At 43.2% G+C, this 18,538-nt stretch overlaps 1 protein-coding gene and 2 pseudogenes across 4 annotated transcripts in view; 2 read left to right on the top strand and 1 right to left on the bottom strand.

The window, feature by feature from the left end:
- Positions 1 to 18,538, bottom strand: part of TOMM7 (translocase of outer mitochondrial membrane 7) — a 315,507-nt gene that overhangs the window by 56,270 nt on the left and 240,699 nt on the right. The window contains exon 5 of one of the 3 annotated variants that reach the window (XR_015162823.1): positions 14,147 to 14,442. The exons of 1 other annotated variant lie outside the window; for it this stretch is intronic. The gene's annotated coding sequence lies outside the window, so the exon portion shown is untranslated. Of the gene's footprint in view, positions 1 to 12,417; positions 14,443 to 18,538 lie in introns of those variants that run through there. One more of the 3 variants, XM_086397404.1, reaches the window with a different exon arrangement.
- Positions 13,680 to 14,712, top strand: LOC147374506 (developmental pluripotency-associated protein 4 pseudogene; annotated as a pseudogene).
- Positions 15,094 to 16,366, top strand: LOC147374505 (poly(A) polymerase alpha pseudogene; annotated as a pseudogene). Its single transcript, XR_015163040.1, has 2 exons — positions 15,094 to 15,110; positions 15,467 to 16,366. The product of XR_015163040.1 is annotated as a poly(A) polymerase alpha pseudogene (transcript).

Raw genomic sequence — 18,538 nt, 5'->3', positions numbered from 1 at the left:
CAACAGATCCCTGCGAGGGTTAACTCCAGGACACTGCGCTAAACATGACCCATTTCTTTGTATTCCACCTATACAGCTTGGTCAATAATCCTTTTGGTCAAAGCTCCTCAAAGTATCCAGTTTGAGTGTGCTAGCTTTGATCTGCCAAGACTCTTAACAGATTCAGGAATTAGTTGAGAAAGCCTCAAAATGCAATTCTGAGAATGTTCTGCTCATGTGTTTGGGGATTCCTGGATAAACTCCTTTGTTGGGGGAAACAGAACACAAGTAATTCATGACGTGCAGCAGCGTCATGATCACCCCACTATCTGCCAGTGGCTGCACAGGATCAAGTACAGGTGGAGTGTGAGACACGGGGAAGTCAAGTGATGGTCCGTCTTTGCTGTACTGAGAATAGTGATTGTGCTAAGAAAAAAACCAAAAAGGCACAGAAATACCATTCAGACTTTTTTTTAAAAAAGAAGGAGATCTTTCCACAACAACATGGATGGACTTGGAGGGTATTATACTAAGCAAAGTAAGTTAAAGACGAATACTATATGATTTAAGTAAGTTGAAGACAAATACTACATGATGTCATTTTTTTATGTTGTATTTTGTATCGGGGTATAGCCAATAGTTTCAGGTGAACATCTGAGGAACTGAGCCATTCGTATACATGTGTCCATTCTCCCCCAAACTCCCCTCCCATCAAGGCTGCCACATAATAACACTGAGCAGAGTTCCATGTGCTATTCACTAGGTCCTTGTTGGTTACATACGCTATCACTTATCAGTTCAGTTCATTCGCTCAGTCGTGTCTGACTCTTTGCTACCCCATGGACTGCAGCACGCCAGGCTTCCCTGTCCATCACCAACTTCCAGAGCTTGCTCAAACTCATGTCCATCGAGTTGGTGATGCCATCCAACCATCTCATCCTCTGTCATCCCCTTCTCCTCCCGCCTTCAATATTTCCCAGCATCAGAGTCTTTTCCAATGAGTCAACTCTTCACATGAGGTGGCCAAAGGATTGGAGTTTCAGCTTCAGCATCAGTCCTTCCAATGAATACCCAGGACTGATTTCCTTTAGGATGGACTGGTTGGACCTCCTTGCAGTTCAAGGGACTCTCAAGAGTCCCCTCCAAACATCACAGTTCAAAAGCATCAATTCTTCGGCGCTCAGCTTTCTTGACAGTCCAACTCTCACATCCATACATGACTACTGGAAAAACCATAGCTTTGACTAGATGGACCTTTGTTGGCAAAGTAATGTCTCTGCTTTTTAATATGCTGTCTAGCTTGGACATAGCTTTTCTACCAAGGAGCAAGTGTCTTTTAATTTCATGGCTGCAATCACCATCTGCAGTGATTCTGGAGCCCAAAAAAACTGAAGTCTCTCACTGTTTCTATTGTTCCCCTGTCCCCATCTATTTGCCATGAAGTGATAGGACTGGATGCCGTGATCTTAATTTTCTGAATGTTGAGTTTTAAGCCAACTTTCTCACTCTCCTCTTTCACTTTCATCAAGAGGCTCTTTAGTTCTTCTTCATTTTCTTCCATAAGGGTAGTGTCGTCTGCATATCTGAGATTATTGATATTTCTCTCGGCAATCTTGATTCCAGCTTGTGCTTCATCCAGCCTGGCATTTCACATGATGTACTCTGCATATAGGTTAAATTAGCAGGGTGACAATATACAGCCTTGACATACTCCTTCCCGATTTGGAACCAATCTGTTGTTCCATGTCCAGTTCTAACTGTTGCTTCTTGACTTGCATACAGATTTCTCAGGAGGCAAGTGAGGTGGTCTGATGATATCATTTATAGGTGGAATGTTAAAAAACCAAATTCATAGAAACAGAGATCAGATTTGTGGTTAGCAGAGGGGAAATTGAGTGAAGGGGGTCAAAAGGTACACACTTTGAGTAATAAAATAAGTTCTAGGGATCTAATATAGAGCATGGTGACTGTGGTTCACGGTATTGTATTAAATACTTTAACTTACTAAAAGATTCAATCTTAAAAGTCTCCAACATAAAGCCCAACTATTATCTATATTTTTAAGGGTATTTGCCTCCACCACAACTCTATCATGGGGTTTCTCTGGTGGTTCAGGTGGTAAAGAATCCACCTGCAATGCCAGAGACCTGGGTTCGATCCCTGGGTTGGGAAGATCCCCTGGAGAAGGGAATGGCAACCCTCTCCAGTATTCTTGCCTAGAGAATTCCATAGAGAGAGGAGCCTGGCAGACTACAGACCATGGGGTCACAAAGAGTCAGATACGACTGGGAGACTCACACTTTAACGGAGACACTACGTAATGGTCAGCTGCTTGCTCTGCATCTCTTCCCAAATCTGTGTTCAGTAATAAGACATTTACAACCTGAAGTGAGCAGTGGTGAGAATATTTACAACCTGAAAGTGGCAAATGCTGTAAGTCAGGATATTTCTCGCCAGATTGCTGCTTCTTAATCAGTTACCGGCATACCCCTCACTTGATAAGACTAAATTTATTTTTGTGGGTGTACTGGTCTGAGGTTCAGGATGTAATATGTTTGCTCTGGAACTTGGGAGTGACATTAAGTTGAAACTTGGATTCAGCAGTAGCTGTACTCATTTGCTTTCACTGCTGTGGCAAATTGCCACACACTTAGTGGTTTAATATCAACAATACAGAGTATTATCTGGAACTCATTAAGCTTGGAAGGTCAAAAGCTCAAAATGGGTCTCCCTAGGCTAAATCAAGGTGTTGGCAGGACTGTGTTCCTCTCAGGAAGCTCTAGGCAGATGCATTTCTTGGCTTCAGTTCCCTTCTCCATCTTCCAAGCCAGCATCGGCAGATCGAATCCTCGTTGCAATGCTATCTTTCACATACTGACTTTCTTGCTTTCTCTTCTCCGTTTAATGACCCATATAATCCCCAGTGGCTCAGATGGTAAAGAATCTGCCTGCAATGCAAAACACTCAGGTCTTGATCCCTGGGTCAGGAAGATCCCCTGGAGAAGGGCATGGCAACCCACTCCAGCCCTCTTGCCTGGAGAATCCCATGGACAGAAGAGCCTGGTGGACTACAGTCCATGGGGTCACAAAGAGTCGGATATGACCGAAGCAGCCGAGCACACACGTGCACGTACGCAGGCACGTGATTGCACTGGGACTACCGTCATGACCCAGGCCCCTCTCCTTATCTTAAGGTCAGCTGATAAGTCCTTTAATCCCATCTGCTACTCTGCTTCTTTCCATAGTAGCCTGCAGTCAGAGTGAATCAGCAGAACCTTCCTGCAAAGCCTTAGGGAGATGGGAACATCAGGAATTCACTGGCAGACCTCATTTTATTGCACTTCAAATACAGTGCTTTTTTTTTTTATTTAAACAAATTGAAGGTTTGTGGCAACTCTGAATCAAGCAAGTCTATCAGCATCATTTCTCCAACAGCATTTGCTCACTTTGTCTCTCTGTGTCACATTTTGGTAATTTTCCCACTATTTCACAATTTTTTCATTATTATTGTACTTGCTATGGTGATCTGTGGTTAGTGACCTTTGATATTACTATCACAAAAAGATTATGACTTGCTAAAGTTCAGATTTTTTTTTAGCAATAAAGCATTTTTAAATGAAGGTACATTTATTACATTTTAGTCATATGCTCTTACACACTTCTGGAGAAGGAAATGGCAGCCCACTCCAGTACTCTTGCCTGGAAAATCCCATGGATCTCGGAGCCCGGTAGGCTATCGTCCATGGTGTCGCAAAGAGTCGGACACGACTGAGCGACTTCACTTTATTACACACTTAATAGACATACAGCATAAAGGTGGGCTTCTCAGGTGGCACTGGTGGTAAAGAAGCTGCAAGTGCAGGAGGCATATGAGACAGGAGTTCAGCCCCTGGGTTGGGAAGATCCCCTGGAGGAGGGCATGGCAACCCACTCCAGTGTTCTTGCCTGGAGGATCCTATAGACAGAGTTGCTTGGTGGGCTACAAGTTCATAGGTCACAAAGAGTCGGACAGGATTGAAGCAGCTTAGCACACGCACATGAATGCGTAGTATAAAGGTGACCTTTATATGCTCTGGGAAACCAAAAGACCCATGTGACTCACTTTGTGGCAGTGAACTGATCCCGCAGTATCTCCAGGGTCTACCTGGACTATGTATGCGTGACCTGCTCAAATCCTCCACCCCTACTTCAACCACACACACAGGCACACAATCATACCCCACTGGTAGATCTTGGAGCAATCTCCACACACAGAAACACTGCAGAGTGTGTGGGGAGGGGCAAGCACAGAGCTCTTGGACAAGGTCCGTGTGGCTGTCCTCTGCAGGCAGGGGATGACCTGAGGGCTGAGCTCAAGGAGAACAATGCAATCAGCACCACTGGTGCAGCAGGCAAGGTGGGCAGAATTACCACAATAAACCAGCCACGAGAGCAGAATGGTGCCACAGGCATTTGTGGCTATGGCTAATTGATTTTGGCACCGTTAGAAATGAAATCAGTAGGTAGTCTACTAAGATGCTGCTTAAGATACACAGGAAGAAAAAAAATGTGGCGGCACAAACCTACCTCAAATTATCCCAGGAAAATGTATGACCTCTTTCCTATATCTAGACCTGGAGCCCTCGGACCAATGTTCAAGCATAGAGTATAATTCTGCCATAGAGTACACTAAGAATTTCTTCCAAAGCTTTCCCAGAACAAACTGTGGCCATTTAGCCTTATCTGGGAAAGGAGAAAGGGAAATACGCAAACTTCTCAGGAGTTATTAGATATTGCCTCTGAACTGACATGAATCCCCAGAGACCTGAACCATCATCATGGAGCACCCACCACTCAGAATGGGAGCTCATGGAGATCAGGTGACAGACTGTGTGTCCTGGCTGAAGTCCCTCTCACAGTAGGTCCAACGTGGACACTCACTGAGGTTATTTCTTCAATCCTAGGATATATAAAAGGAAAAATATAAGCCTGGCAACTGGCTGAACACTCACACTGGCTCCCTGGCCTAGGGAGTAGAGGCCATTATGGCTGGAAGGGCCGGAGAGAGTCTCCTGGAATCCCTGGGAATTGTCAAGTTCAGTGCTGAGATCAATGACTTAAAGATACAAAGGTGGTGATTTCTACTGCACCCTCATCTTGCTTGGCTGGTATAAATTCTCGATGAGTCACAGAGAGTGACTGTATTTTCACCAGTTAGATACTTTTGGATTTTTAATATGAATTCTTTGTTTCTTTGGGGAAAAGAAAAGTTTTTCAAAGGAGATCTACCACCCAGAATCCATTATGACAAAGGTGGATCAATTTCAATAAAAAGGTTAAAATTCTCTGTATGAAAGAATTAGGTGAAAAGATAAAACAGCTTTAAAAACGTATTTGCCACACAGGTAACAAAAGACTCCTTTACTTAACATATAAAGAACACTTGCAGATTTCTAAGGAAACCTGTAATCCAGTAGAAAATTGGGAAAGAAGCACAAATAAGAAAAGAAATTCCAATGGCTCATAATTAAATAGATGGAATTACAACAGTGAAAAAAACACTCTTCTTTGCCTGTGCATTAGCAAAGTATTTTAAAATTAAAAAAATTAAAATACAAAATGTTAGCAAGGATATGGAAAATAAATATTTTGATATATTATGTAAATTGCAAAAACCTTTTAAAATGATAATTTGGCAAGACTCCATTAAATGTAAAATGAACATCATCTTTGACACCACAGATCTTCTTCAAAGAATCTGTTCTTCACAATAATTATGGGTGTGTGGCAAGACGCCACTGAAGCAATGACTGGCTGGACCAAAGCTGCTGCTGCTGCTGCTGAGTCGCTTCAGTCGTGTCCGACTCTGTCGTGTGCGACCCCATAGACAGCAGCCCCCCAGGCTCCCCGTCCCTGGGATTCTCCAGGCAAGAACACTGGAGTGGGTTGCCATTTCCTTCTCCAATGCGTGAAAGTGAAAACTGAAAGTGAAGTCGCTCAGTCGTGTCTGACTCTAGCGACCCCATGGACTGCAGCCTACCAGGTTCCTCCGTCCATGGGATTTTCCAGGCAAAAGTACTGGAGTGGGGTGCCATTGCCTTCTCCGGGACCAAAGCTGGGAGCTGTCTAAATGACCATTATTTAGAGGGCTGAGTAAAATAGAAAACTGAAACCCTGAGAGCTTCCCTAGTGGCTCAGTGGGATAACCTGCCTGCCAATGCAGGAGACAAGGCTTCAATCCCTAATCTGGGAAGATCCCACATGCCACAGAGCAACTAAACGCATGCGCCACAACTACTGAGCTGTGCTGTAGAGCCTGGGAGCTGCAACTGCTGAGCCCCAGAGTCCATGCTCTGCAACAAGAAAGGCAACCAGGATGAGAAGCCCACACACCGCAACTAGAGATTAATCCCTATTTGCTACAACTAGAGAAAAAGCCTGAGCAGCAATGCAGACCAGCATAGCCAAAAGGAAAATAAATAAAATTATTTTTTAAAAATAAAGAAAGTCTGAATACTGTGTGGTTTGGAAAAAAAAATGTAGTTTGAAACTGTGAACCACAAATTTCCATGATATTATGAAAACTTTGAATGACAATGTTAATATATTTTTTAGTTTTATTTTTAATTGAAAGATAATTGGATTATAATATTGTGTTGGCTTCTGCCATACGTCAACATGAATCAGCCATAAGTACATATGTTCCCTTCCTCTTGAACCTCCATCCTATCCCCCACCCCATCCCACCCCTCTAGGTTGTCACAGAGCCCTGGTTTGAGCTCCCTGGGTCATACAGCAAAGTTCTACCAGCTATCGATTTTACATATGGCAGTGTGTCCATTTCCACGTTGCTCTCTCCCTTCACCCTCTTTCTTCCTCCCCCTGCCCCCACGTCCACGAGTCTGTTCTCTGTGTGCACATGCCCATTGCTGCCCGGCACATAGGCTCATCAGTACCAAGGAAGATGTAATATGTTTTTGATAAGTGAAACACCTGGTTAGCTGTGATCTTTTGCTAAAAAAGACAAAAATTAGAGAATATCTTCCAACTGATTACTGTAACATTAAAATAAGTCCTGTACAGATGAAGCTGAGTTCCTGTCCAAGCCAGTTTACTAAAAAGAGCAAAAAGCTTTCCAAATATTTAGAGGCTTGTTTTCATAATTATTTAACAAGACCATTGACCTGTAATCTGAAAACTACACATTTGTGATTGGAAACTGCACATAAATGCTTATTTTAGAGGATTGTGTTTAGAGGATTATTGTTAAGTTTGCATAACAGATTTGACTGCTTATCAACCAGATACTTAACCACTGAATATGACCTCATGGGTCTTAAAATAATAAACACACCCATGTGAAAACTGGGAAGTTTCTCTTGGTATTAAGAATGTAGCTTCATTTGGGCTTTGTCCTTTCGTTGGTTTATGAAAGCAAAGCAAAGTTTGAATGGTGTTAGTATCAGATTCATTATTTAAAACACAATTCAAAACAGGTTATCTTTTAAAATTAGTTAAATAAATAATTATGGGATACCAAAGCAATGAACCAAGGAGTGGAGCAAAACTGTAGTGGTTCTCAAATCTGAGTGTAGAGGGTTTGATAAACACTAAACATGAAGGCCCAGATGGAGTTTCTGATATACTTGCTGTGGAATGAGGCCTAAAGTTCCCTAATGATGCTGGTAGAGTTGGCTGGGGACCACACTCAGAGAACCACTGCTTCAAAGTCATGAAGTAGCTCTCTATACATTTGTGTAGAAAGAGTCTCCAAGACACAGTAGATTAAAAGAACAATAAAAGACTGATTGAGATGTCTTATTTGCTTATGTGGACAAATGGACCTGTCTATGCCTGGGAAGGAGAAGGAAATGGCAACCCACTTCAGTATTCTATCCTGGGAAATCCCATAGACAAAGTAGCTTGGCAGGCTACAGTTCATAGAGTTGCAAAGAGTCGGACAAGACTTAAGCTTCTAAACCATCACTACCACCATCCTTGGGAAATGGCTAGCTTGGGAAATGGCTGGAAGGAGATATGACCCTGGGGACCCTTTCTCAGGGGACAGTGAGCATGAGTGGGAGAGAGACTCACCTATATCGTGTATCTTTATACTGCTTCGGTTTACCACGTGCATATGGAGGACTAAAACATTAAATTAATAATTTTTAAAACCAAAATTAATAAGATATTGTTGAGTCTGGCACTGGCTGAATCTATCGAACGCATTGCACCCCCTTGTGGCAACTGGCCCCCAAGCAGGGCATCCCAGGCTCTCCTCTGGATGGTCAACTGGTGCCTCGACGCGACGTGGGGATGGAACCTACGGGAAACTCTGCACCGCTGCAGCATTACCTAGAGTCTTCCCATTTCTCATCCTGAAGAGCCGTGGGAGGCAGGCAGAAACTAGCCAAAGGGGCAGCAGGCGATGGTGCTGACTTGCCTAGTTCTGTGGGGCAAGCGTGCCCAGGAGAGGGGACAGAATAGTGGCCACAGGTTCCCCAGGCAGGAACGGAAAAGAAACCTTCCCCGATCTCCGGGGAAGGTAAGGGCGATGCTACTGCGACAGAGAGGACATGGGGAACGTAGCAGGCTGCGGGACGGAGGCCTGGAGGGTGGCCAGTGTGGGGAGGGAGGACATGATGGGGGCGGCAAAGCCCGAGCAAAAGCTCTGGTTACCCCCCAGTTTATTTTCGGGTCCTGACCTTCCTGCGGGGACGAGGAGGGAGTGCACCGGAGGGTGCCTGCGCAATAGGCGGTGGTGCGGGGGCCCGCAGGGGAGGTGCGGCACCCAGCGAGGCACTCAAGTGGCAGGCAGGAGGAGGGAGACCTCCATCCCACAAAACACCGCGGTCACAGTGCAAATCCGAAGTGGATTTGCAGAAGTGGGCCCCTGCCCTGGCCTCACGTGCACACCTATTTCCGAGTAGGTGCACTCCGTGCTGTGGCTCCTGGGAAATGGCAGTGACTGCTAGGCAACTAGGGTCAGAGCAGCGGCCAGCCAAGTAGCACCGCGCTTTGCCTCGAATGGAGTAACAGTTTGGGGAAGCAGCTGCTCAGACGGTTTTGTGGGACTCGGCCTGGAGTGGCTGGAGGAGGCTAAGCTCCAGCCACTTGGCTGGTAGGAATTCACGCCCTGGGCTTGGATGGAGTCGACATTTGTTAGTTTTATTGGTCAGCATTTTTGCCAGTTGCCCCTTATCCTCCACCCTTCAAAAGACCCTGATGCTGGGAAAGATTCAGGGCAGGATAAGAAGGGGGTGACAGAGGATGAGATGGTTGGATGGCATCATCCACTCAATGGACATGAGTTTAAGCAAGTTCCGGGAACTGGTGATGGACAGGAAAGCCTGGCGTGCTGCAGTCTGTGGAGTCACAAAGAGTTGGACACGACTGAGTGACCGAACAACAGTGGTGTTACTTACAGAGAGTAAAATTCACCAATTTTAAGTGTGCTGCTGCTGCTGCTGCTAAGTCGCTTCAGTCGTGTCTGACTCTGTGCAACCCCATAGATGGCAGCCCACCAGGCTCCCCCGTCCCTGGGATTCTCCAGGCAAGAACACTGGAGTGGGTTGCCATTTCCTTCTCCAATGCATGAAAGTGAAAAGTGAAAGTGAAGTCTCTCAGTTGTGTCCGACTCTTCGCGACCCCATGGACTGCAGCCCACCAGGCTCCTCCGTCCATGGGATCCTCCAGGCAAGAGTACAGGAGTAGGGTGCCATTGCCTTCTCCAATTTAAGTGTAGAGTTTGATAACTTTTGGTAATCATATAGAATCATTTAACCACCATCACAATCAGGATATAGAATAGTTCCAACATCCTACAATTTCCCTTGTCCCCCATTGCTCTTCATCTTCTCCCTGACCAGGCAATCCTCAGTTGCTTGCTTGCTTTTTAAGAAATTAATTAATTTTAGTTTTGGTTGCGCTGGGTCTTCCTTGCAGCGCCAGGGCTTTTTCTTGTTGTGGAGAGCTGGTACCACTCTCTCCTGGCGCAACAGGGCTTTTCACTGTGGTGGGTTTCCTTGTTCAGGGCACAGGCTTTAAGCATGGGGGCTTCGGTAGTCGCAGCCCGCAGGCCCAGTAGTTGCGGCACTCAGATTTAGTTGCTCCACGGCATGTGGAGTCTTCCCAGATCAGGGATCGAACCCGTGTCCCCTGCGTTAGCAGGCAGGTTCTTAAGTGCTGGACCGCCAGGGAAATCAAGCCCTCAGCTGCTGTCTGTTACTAGTCTTCCCTTTTCCAGAAGGTCATATAAATGAAATCAGGCTTCTGACTTTCTTCAATTACAGTCTTTGAAATTCAACCATATTGTTGTGTGTCTTCATACCTTGCTCCTTTTTATTGCTGGCAGTGGTTCATGAGATTGAACATATCATTCGTTTATCCGTTCACCACCTGGTGGACATTTGGGTTGTTTCCAGCTTGGGGGTTTTGTGAATAAAGCTGCTATGAGAACCATTGTGCGCATCTGTATGAACATTATTTCTCTTTGGTAAGTACCTGAGGAGGAGAGTCGCTGGGGGAAATGGTAAACGCCTGGTACATTTTGAGCACTGCCAGACGGTTCCTGATGGTTCTAGCAGGTCACATTCCCACCAGGAACGGATGACGATTCCAGGTTTCCCACATGCTCTCCAACATTTGCCATGCTCCTGGGTATGTCTGACCACCGGTTTTGATTTTTAATCCATTAGTTCCTGGGGACCTGGAGACACAGCAATTTCAAAATGCTCCTACATTGCGTTGACAACATGAAGGCTGATGAGAAGTCTGTGAACCCAAGAAGGCCAGGTTTGCTGGGCTGCACACTCTGTTCCAGGCCTCCCGAGGCTTCTGAGCACCAGCAGCCACTGCAAAACAAAGTTCTAGTACACAGGTTAGAGGGATGCCCTCATGCAGAGAAGCAGAGAGTGAACACCAGCTATATGCCAACAGCTTCCGAATGAACTGGGGATTTTTGGAGTCAGAGGAGGGTTGTCAACTGACCATGGGCTTGGCCTAGCAGAGATGTATACAGAAGTGTTTTACTTAGAATTGATAAACCTTAGAAATTATTTATATCCTGCCCAACACATAATTTTGTATAAATGGTGCTCCTATTATTTTCTCCTCTATGTGTTCCAGCCTCCCTTGCAGTTAGATTGGGGCCGTCTGATTAAGTTATGGTCAGTGGGAGATGAGCAGACACACGGATACATGAATGTATTTCTGATTTCATCCCCTTCCTTTTCCTCTTCTCTTACACAGAGGGCTGCAGGCAACAAATGGGGGAGACTGAGTTTTTTGGTCACAGCAATGAAATATATGCTTTAATTCATTTATTTTAGGACTCCAGGTAGGCATCCTCAATCAAATTCAATCAAATTTAGTAGGAAAGCCCGTGTGTGTGTGTGTGTGTGCATGCATGTGTGTGTGTGCGTGCTCAGTTGTGTCCGACTCTTTGCAACCCCATGGGCTCAGCCTACCAGGCTCCTCTATCCATGGAATTTTCCAGGCAAGAAGACTGGAGTGTCATTCCCTGCCCCGGGGATGGAAGCTGTGTCTCCTCTGTGTGTCTCCTGCATTGGCAGGTGGATTCTTTACCATTGAGCCACCTGTGCTCTTGTTATTATCTATGAACAGAATATTAGGAAGTCCCGTGATGGTCAAGGCAAAGGATTAAAGACTACACGGAAGGACAAATCTCCCCTGAAGGCAGGTGGGGAGGAGAGGAAGGGTCTTGCAGCCCCTGAACTGTGTTACTGCTTGTGCTGTGTCACAACCTTTAGGAAGGTGGAGCCTGAGCATCACCATGTGGTGAACTGGATGCTGCGAAATCAGAAAAACTGGTAGATTGAGGATTTTCTCTGCTCAGGAAAAGAAAAATAGAAGGCATTTTCAGGAACATTCCTGTTCTTTTGATTTTTCCATGTTTCCAACGACATTTGGCTCATTGCCAGAACCTCATATAATTTCTGAGAAAAACCTTCTGAACATATTTCCCTCTGATTATATCACTGACCCCTCTGCACTTGGTCTCCTCGTTCAGGTGTCAGTCAAGGAGCTTCCTCCTGTGCCCTTTCTCGGCCCTGAGATTCCCAGAGTAGGGAATCTGTATCCATCAGCACGTTGCCTAGCAAAGTTCCAACCTTTGGTGAAAGTTGGGTCAAGAAGTCACACTGTCCCCTCCACCTCTGTCTCCTGCCTCTCCTCTGCACCCACACTGTAGCCGTCACGCACCCTAAGGGCCTGGGAAGGCACGTGAATGATTTGGGTGAGCTTTGTCGATTGTGCAGCAAGGTCCCCTCAAGCACCCTGGCCATAAAAAATCAAGGCCCTCCTAGGAAGCCAGGAGATGCTCAGAATGGTTTGCCCTGAAGCTGGGGTCCAACCTGGGCCTTCTTCTACCAGGCCTGTTCCATGTTGTTCTGCTTCAGCTTAAACATGATGACATTTATCACTGAAGGACCCTGTTGCTTTAATGTCATATTATTTTTATTGTGCTTTATTGTACTTGTTTTTCCAAACAAGAAGTTAACAGATAACAATGACTGGTGAGAACGTTAAAAACAAAAATTTTCAGCTCTTTGATATTAGATTCCTGCTAAATTTACTCTCCATCTTATAACTTATGTGACTTTGTATCAACTTATATTTGTCACTCTACTTAAATGGTATCATTGAGCTTGCAGCTTAAATCTGAGTACTTCCATTGTGGGATAAATCACTGGATAATAATTAATAATTTTCTATTAACAATCTACTAGGTGTTTCAAAGATATTTTCCAGGGATTATTATATAGTAATCTGCTAGTTATATCACAGCAATTCTTGTTATAAAAATTTTCTCAGTACAAATATTAACATTTATTAATATATGGATATATTAAGATACTACAAATACCAAGATAAAACACTAAGCACATTATTTTCCCCTAGATGTCAGATACATTTTAAAATTAGATTACAAAACAGAAAATGAAAACAAGGAAGAAAAAGGATAATTATTTGGATATTTGAATATATTTTGTAGAAAATATAAGAAATGCCCAGAGAGACAGGAAAGGAAATTCATAGGTCCTTCATTTAATGTAGTGTGGTGGCTTTAAATCATGGATGGGCACCCTCTACTCCTGTGACAGTCATAATGAAAAAAAATAAGGAAGGAAGGAAGGCAAAATAAAAATAAATAAATTTAAATTAAAAAGCACAATAAAAAAAGGACAGTGAATTATGCATTTTAAAACATATATAAAAGTATTTTATTTCATTCCAAAAAGAAAGAAAGGAAGGAAGGGATGAAACTCTTATGAAACCATCACACTTTACTATATATCAGAAACTAACAAAATATTATTTTAAAAAATAGAAAAGAAAATTATTCACCTGTGAAAAGTAATTTTCACTTTCTAAGGATGATATAGGTAGGAAGTTTTTGAGAAACTTATTACATTAAAATTTTTCCAAATGGTGAAAAAAAGTCACTAGATTCTTGTTCTTTTATTCTACCTCAAAATAGTCTGCTTTGTCTCTATTATAAGCTCTTTGTAGATGAAAAACAATGGAAGCATGAGGATGCATGAAAGCCTGGCAGAAGGCAGCACAGATTTCAGTAAATACAACAAAAAGGAAACACACACCAACGCAGGACTACATACTTAAAAGTGACATCTTCCTTTAAAATGCATAACTCAGAAGTAAGGAGAGTCTTCATTTTATCAACCTTGACCTTTCTGAGCATGGAGAGCAGAAACAAGGAGAACAACTCCACAGAGAAATCTGAAGAACCTATGAGTTGCAGACTTACATCAGTAGAAGCTGAAAAGGGACAGGGAACTTCTGGTGAAGCAGAGATAGCATAAAATTCAGCACAGGGGACCAGAAGAAAAAGAGACACAAAAAATAGCACAGCTTGCGGCCAGGAGACACGCCACAACGTTGTGACGGTGTGAAACCCCCGAAGACACCGACGCGGATCCCCATCCCCCCTCTACCTGCTGTCCTGCCGCCTGTCAACCTGGTCCATAGAGACGTCATTCGTGCTTGGTGCCAGCAGCTAAAACTGAGCACCAAAGGCCCGAAACTAGATGGTATAAACGACTCTGTGAATATGCTTACCCTCATCAAAGAAACATTCCTGCCACAGCACAGGAGGCCAGGATCCTGTCACTATCGAAAAGGATAAAGATAGAAAAGGGGGAACTACCGCTGGAATGCTCTGTTGAGAGAACGTCTTCTGAAGGGGCTGCTCCTTCTGCATGGGGCCACCTGCCCTTGAGGGATCTCCTCCGCCTCTCGAGGCAGTTGTATCAACTTCTGCCGCCGACTCAGAAGCTGCGTTTGCCGCCTGGAGCAGAATGACAGCCAGGGCCGTGAAGACGGAGTCAGTACGATCACAAGAGACTTGTGAGGTCCAATGGTGCATGGTCCACGGGAGAAGTCTCCCAGCTGACACAGAAGGCTGGGTTCGCTTACAGTTTCATGCTGGGCAGGCCTGGGTGCCTGGAAAACGAAGGAGGGTGTCTGCATTCTTCCTGATACCGTCTGGTGACTTTCCACCCCTACACCTGGAGGACAATATGCTGTGCCCTGAGTGTGTACACAGGAATAAAGTATTAACAAAAAGCCTGCAGTGAAATCATAATACCAGTAAAAGGGTACAGCTATGATTATAATTAATAATAGAGAAGTGACTACAATCAACTCCACGGTGACTTCAGACAGCTGAACTCTGGGCCGCTCCACTCTCTCCATGCTTCCTGCTTCTGGGGTGCACAGCCTGCTTACAAGGCTGCACGAAAAAGAAAGCCTGTGAACTGATGGGAAACAGAAGCAGAAGTGACTGTCTCTCCAAAAATGCCCAGCCCTAAGGGAGCAGAGGATAAAGGAGATGGGGACATTTTAAAAATACTAAGTCACTGAATGGAATTAATTTGCTTGAAAATGCCTCAAGTAAATCTCTACATTGGACAAAATGGATCTTATAGGCAATAGTTGAAATTTGGTCATGGACACCTTAACCAGATATTCAACCTTATCATCATCACCAGGCATGGTACAAGCAGAAATGTGTTTCCTGACATGATACAATGTATCACTGACAATATTCTTGCCCCAAAGACTCTATTCACAGGGAAGCAATCAGTCCTGATTATGCCTCTTGTCTCAGGGTAATTAGGTGAGCTTACCATCATTTGGGTGTCAGTTACTTAGATGTACCCATCCATATGTAAATATTCACAACTTATGCACTTAAGATGTCTATAATTTATGTACATGTGAGTTATATATAATTTTTTAAGTGTTCCAGATTGAATGATACATTATAGTGCCTCTAGTAAAAAGGCAACTAGAAAATTTTAAACTTAAAACTTTTATTTTAAAATAAAATACTCTAGGCCAGATCAGGAGTGAGGTTGGACCAGGGCTGAGGCAGCCAAGGCCCCTCCTTCCCATATCAGTGGATCCTGCCCAGAGTATGTCTGGCTGCCGTTGCAGGCAAGCGGGGTGGAGTATGACTGGGCAGTGCCGGCGCTGAGACAAAGCTGTTTCCAGTTACAAAGCAGGGATCACAGCAAACACACCCGCCACAGAAGCACTATGGCATTGCTTCTCCCTTCTGCTTAGCGGCCCCCAAGGAGACTAACTGCCTACTTACACAGAAACTAGTGGAGATTTTTGAAGAGAAAGAGGAACTTCAGTGCAGGATTTTAATTTTGGGAAAATTAACCTGGTAAAAGACTGGATACGAGAAATCAGTGAAAGCAATAATCTTCCACAATCTCTAACTGAACATGCTGATGGGAAAATGTTTACCTCTGGATCTTACAGATTAGGTGTACATACAAAAAACTGCCAATATCGATGCATTGTGTGTTGCACCAAGACATGTTGATTGAAGTGACTTTTTCACCTCATTCTGTGATAAATTGAAATTACAGGGAGAAGTAAAAGATTTAAGAGCTGTTGAAGAGGCATTTGTACCAAGTTATCAAACTGTTTGATGGAATAGAGATTGATATTTTCTTTGCAAGATTAGCACTGCAGACTATTCCAGGAAACTTGGACTTAAAACATGACAGTCTGCTTAAAAATTTAGATATGTATAGGAAGTCTTAATAATTGCAGGGTTTTGATTTTGTTGCAAATCAATGAAATGGTTTTACGAGATGTTTTACATCTAGTATCAAACATTGACAACTTCAGGTTAAGCCTGAGGGCTATCAAACTGTGGGCCAAATGCCACAACATCTACTCCAATATATTAGGTTTCTTCAGTGGTATCTCCTGGAATATGCTCGTAGCAGGAACTTTCCAGCTTTGTCCAAATGTGATAGCATCAACTCTTGTACATAAATTTTTCTTGGTATTTTCTAAATGATATGTGTTTAGATTATATTAAAATAAAGTTGATTATAGACACTGAAAAAAAATAAAATGCATAACTAACTGACAGCGCTGCAGAACAGTGATACATAAAAATCAGAAAACCTATCAACGAGCTTCTGTTGGACACATGATAGACATAATTCAATTTGAAATAACGTCTAACAACCGGGGATCACAATGCTGCACGATTGTGATAATGGGTATTGTCTTCATGTGGCAGAAACCACAGCAAGCACTGATACTATGGCCCCGCACTTATGCAGAATATAAACAGCAACTCCAAATAATACTTCTCTTTATTTAGGAGACAAAAACATAGAACTCAAGAATTTAAAAAATATATCACATGTGATTAATTAAATCGTTGTGAATAAGTGAAGCAGTGGTTTTTTAAGACAACCAGAGGTACTGCATACAAGTCCTGCTGCTAACTTTGAAGAACAGATAATAATTATCAGTAGGTTGTTCATTTGTCAAAGGAAAACTGTTCGCCTCTATAAACACTTGACCTCTCAGATATTGTCTAATGGAAGAGAGAATACTGCATGTTTTCAGCAGACCGCTTATAAAAAATACACCTAAACAAAACATAACTTGAATTCCAAGAATATCATAATAGTATAAACAGTATATGTAGGACATAATGAATTGCCACAGAGAACCCTCAAAAATACTTCTAGACATTCTTTATGTCTTACTCTGCATCCACCTGTTACTGAATAATGAAGCAAAGATCTCTTTGGCACTTTGAGTTTTTAAAATATTACCTCTACAGCTACATGAAGTAGAATTGCATTAATATATTCAGCAAACCTAAATTGATGCCATCTTCCAAGGTACAATGGAAAGACTGAGTTCAAAAAGTAGCATGCAACACTCACTTAAAAATTGTTGATGATTATATTGGCAGAGACTTTAGAATGTGAGTCAAAGGTACACTTCTGAAAATATAAACTTTAGATTTTATTTACTCAGTATAATTTTAGATGATATGTTAAGTAAAATCAATGATAAAAGCCAAGTGATGTGAGAACCAAACACAATGTGTGTAACACTCTTGACAGTGTCAAAGGAACTAAGACGCTCTGAAGTTTTGCTTATCTATCAGTGATACTACACAAACTGCAGAATCTTGTAATTTTGACACCAACTTCTCCACGATTTTTTTAAAAATCAAAAAAGGAGGAAGGGCACCTTTAATTGAAAATCTCGTGATCAGACCTTCCATGATAGCTAATTTTATTTTAAAATCAATTCCCTTTTTCCTACAATAATTTTAGTAATTTAATCATTAAAAGAACGGTTTACAATACTGAAATGCTATTATGGGAATACCAGTTTTCTGGATAACATGTAATTGGAAAAATTAAGACCCTGATCCTGGGAAAGAATGAAGGCAAAAGAAGGTGGCAGCGGAGGTTGAGATGGTTAATAACCAGTAGCATCCCTGACTCAATGGACATGAATTTGAGCAAACTCTGGGAGATAGCTAAGGACAGGGAAACCTGGCATGCTGCAGTCCATGGGGTCAAAAAGAGTCAGACACGACTTAGTGACTGAACAACAACCAACAAAGCCACTTTAATTATAAACCACTTCTTTCAGTTCAGTTCAGTGCAGTCACTCAGTCGTGTCTGACTCTTTGCGACCCCATGAATCGCAGCACGTCAGGCCTCCCTGTCCATCACCAACTCCCGGACTTCACTCAGACTCACGTCCATCGAGTCAGTGATGCCATCTAACCATCTCATCCTCTGTTGTCCCCTTCTCCTCCTGCCCCCAATCTTTCCCAGCATCAGAGTCTTTTCCAATGAGTCAGCTCTTCGCATCAGGTGGCCAAAGGATTGGAGTTTCAGCTTCAACATCAGTCCTTCCAATGAACACCCAGGACTGATCTCCTTCAGAATGGACTGGTTGGATCTCCTTGCAGTCCAAGGGACTCGCAAGAGTCTTCTCCAACACCACAGTTCAAAAGCATCAATTCTTCGGTGCTCAGCTTTCTTCCCAGTCCAACTCTCACATCCATACATGACCACAGGAAAAACCATAGCCTTGACTAGACAGACCTTTGTTGGCAAAGTAATGTCTCTGCTTTTCAATATGCTATCTAGGTTGGTCATAACTTTCCTTCCAAGGAGTAAGCGTCTTTTAATTTCATGGCTGCAGTCACCATCTGCAGTGATTTTGGAGCCCAGAAAAATAAAGTCAG

Source organism: Bos grunniens, chromosome 4 (genome assembly GCF_055505025.1).
Source record: "Bos grunniens cultivar Pamir isolate PY7600 chromosome 4, Bosgru_T2T1.0, whole genome shotgun sequence".
NCBI classification, from domain to species: domain Eukaryota; kingdom Metazoa; phylum Chordata; class Mammalia; order Artiodactyla; family Bovidae; genus Bos; species Bos grunniens.
This window is presented reverse-complemented; position numbering and strand designations above follow the sequence as displayed.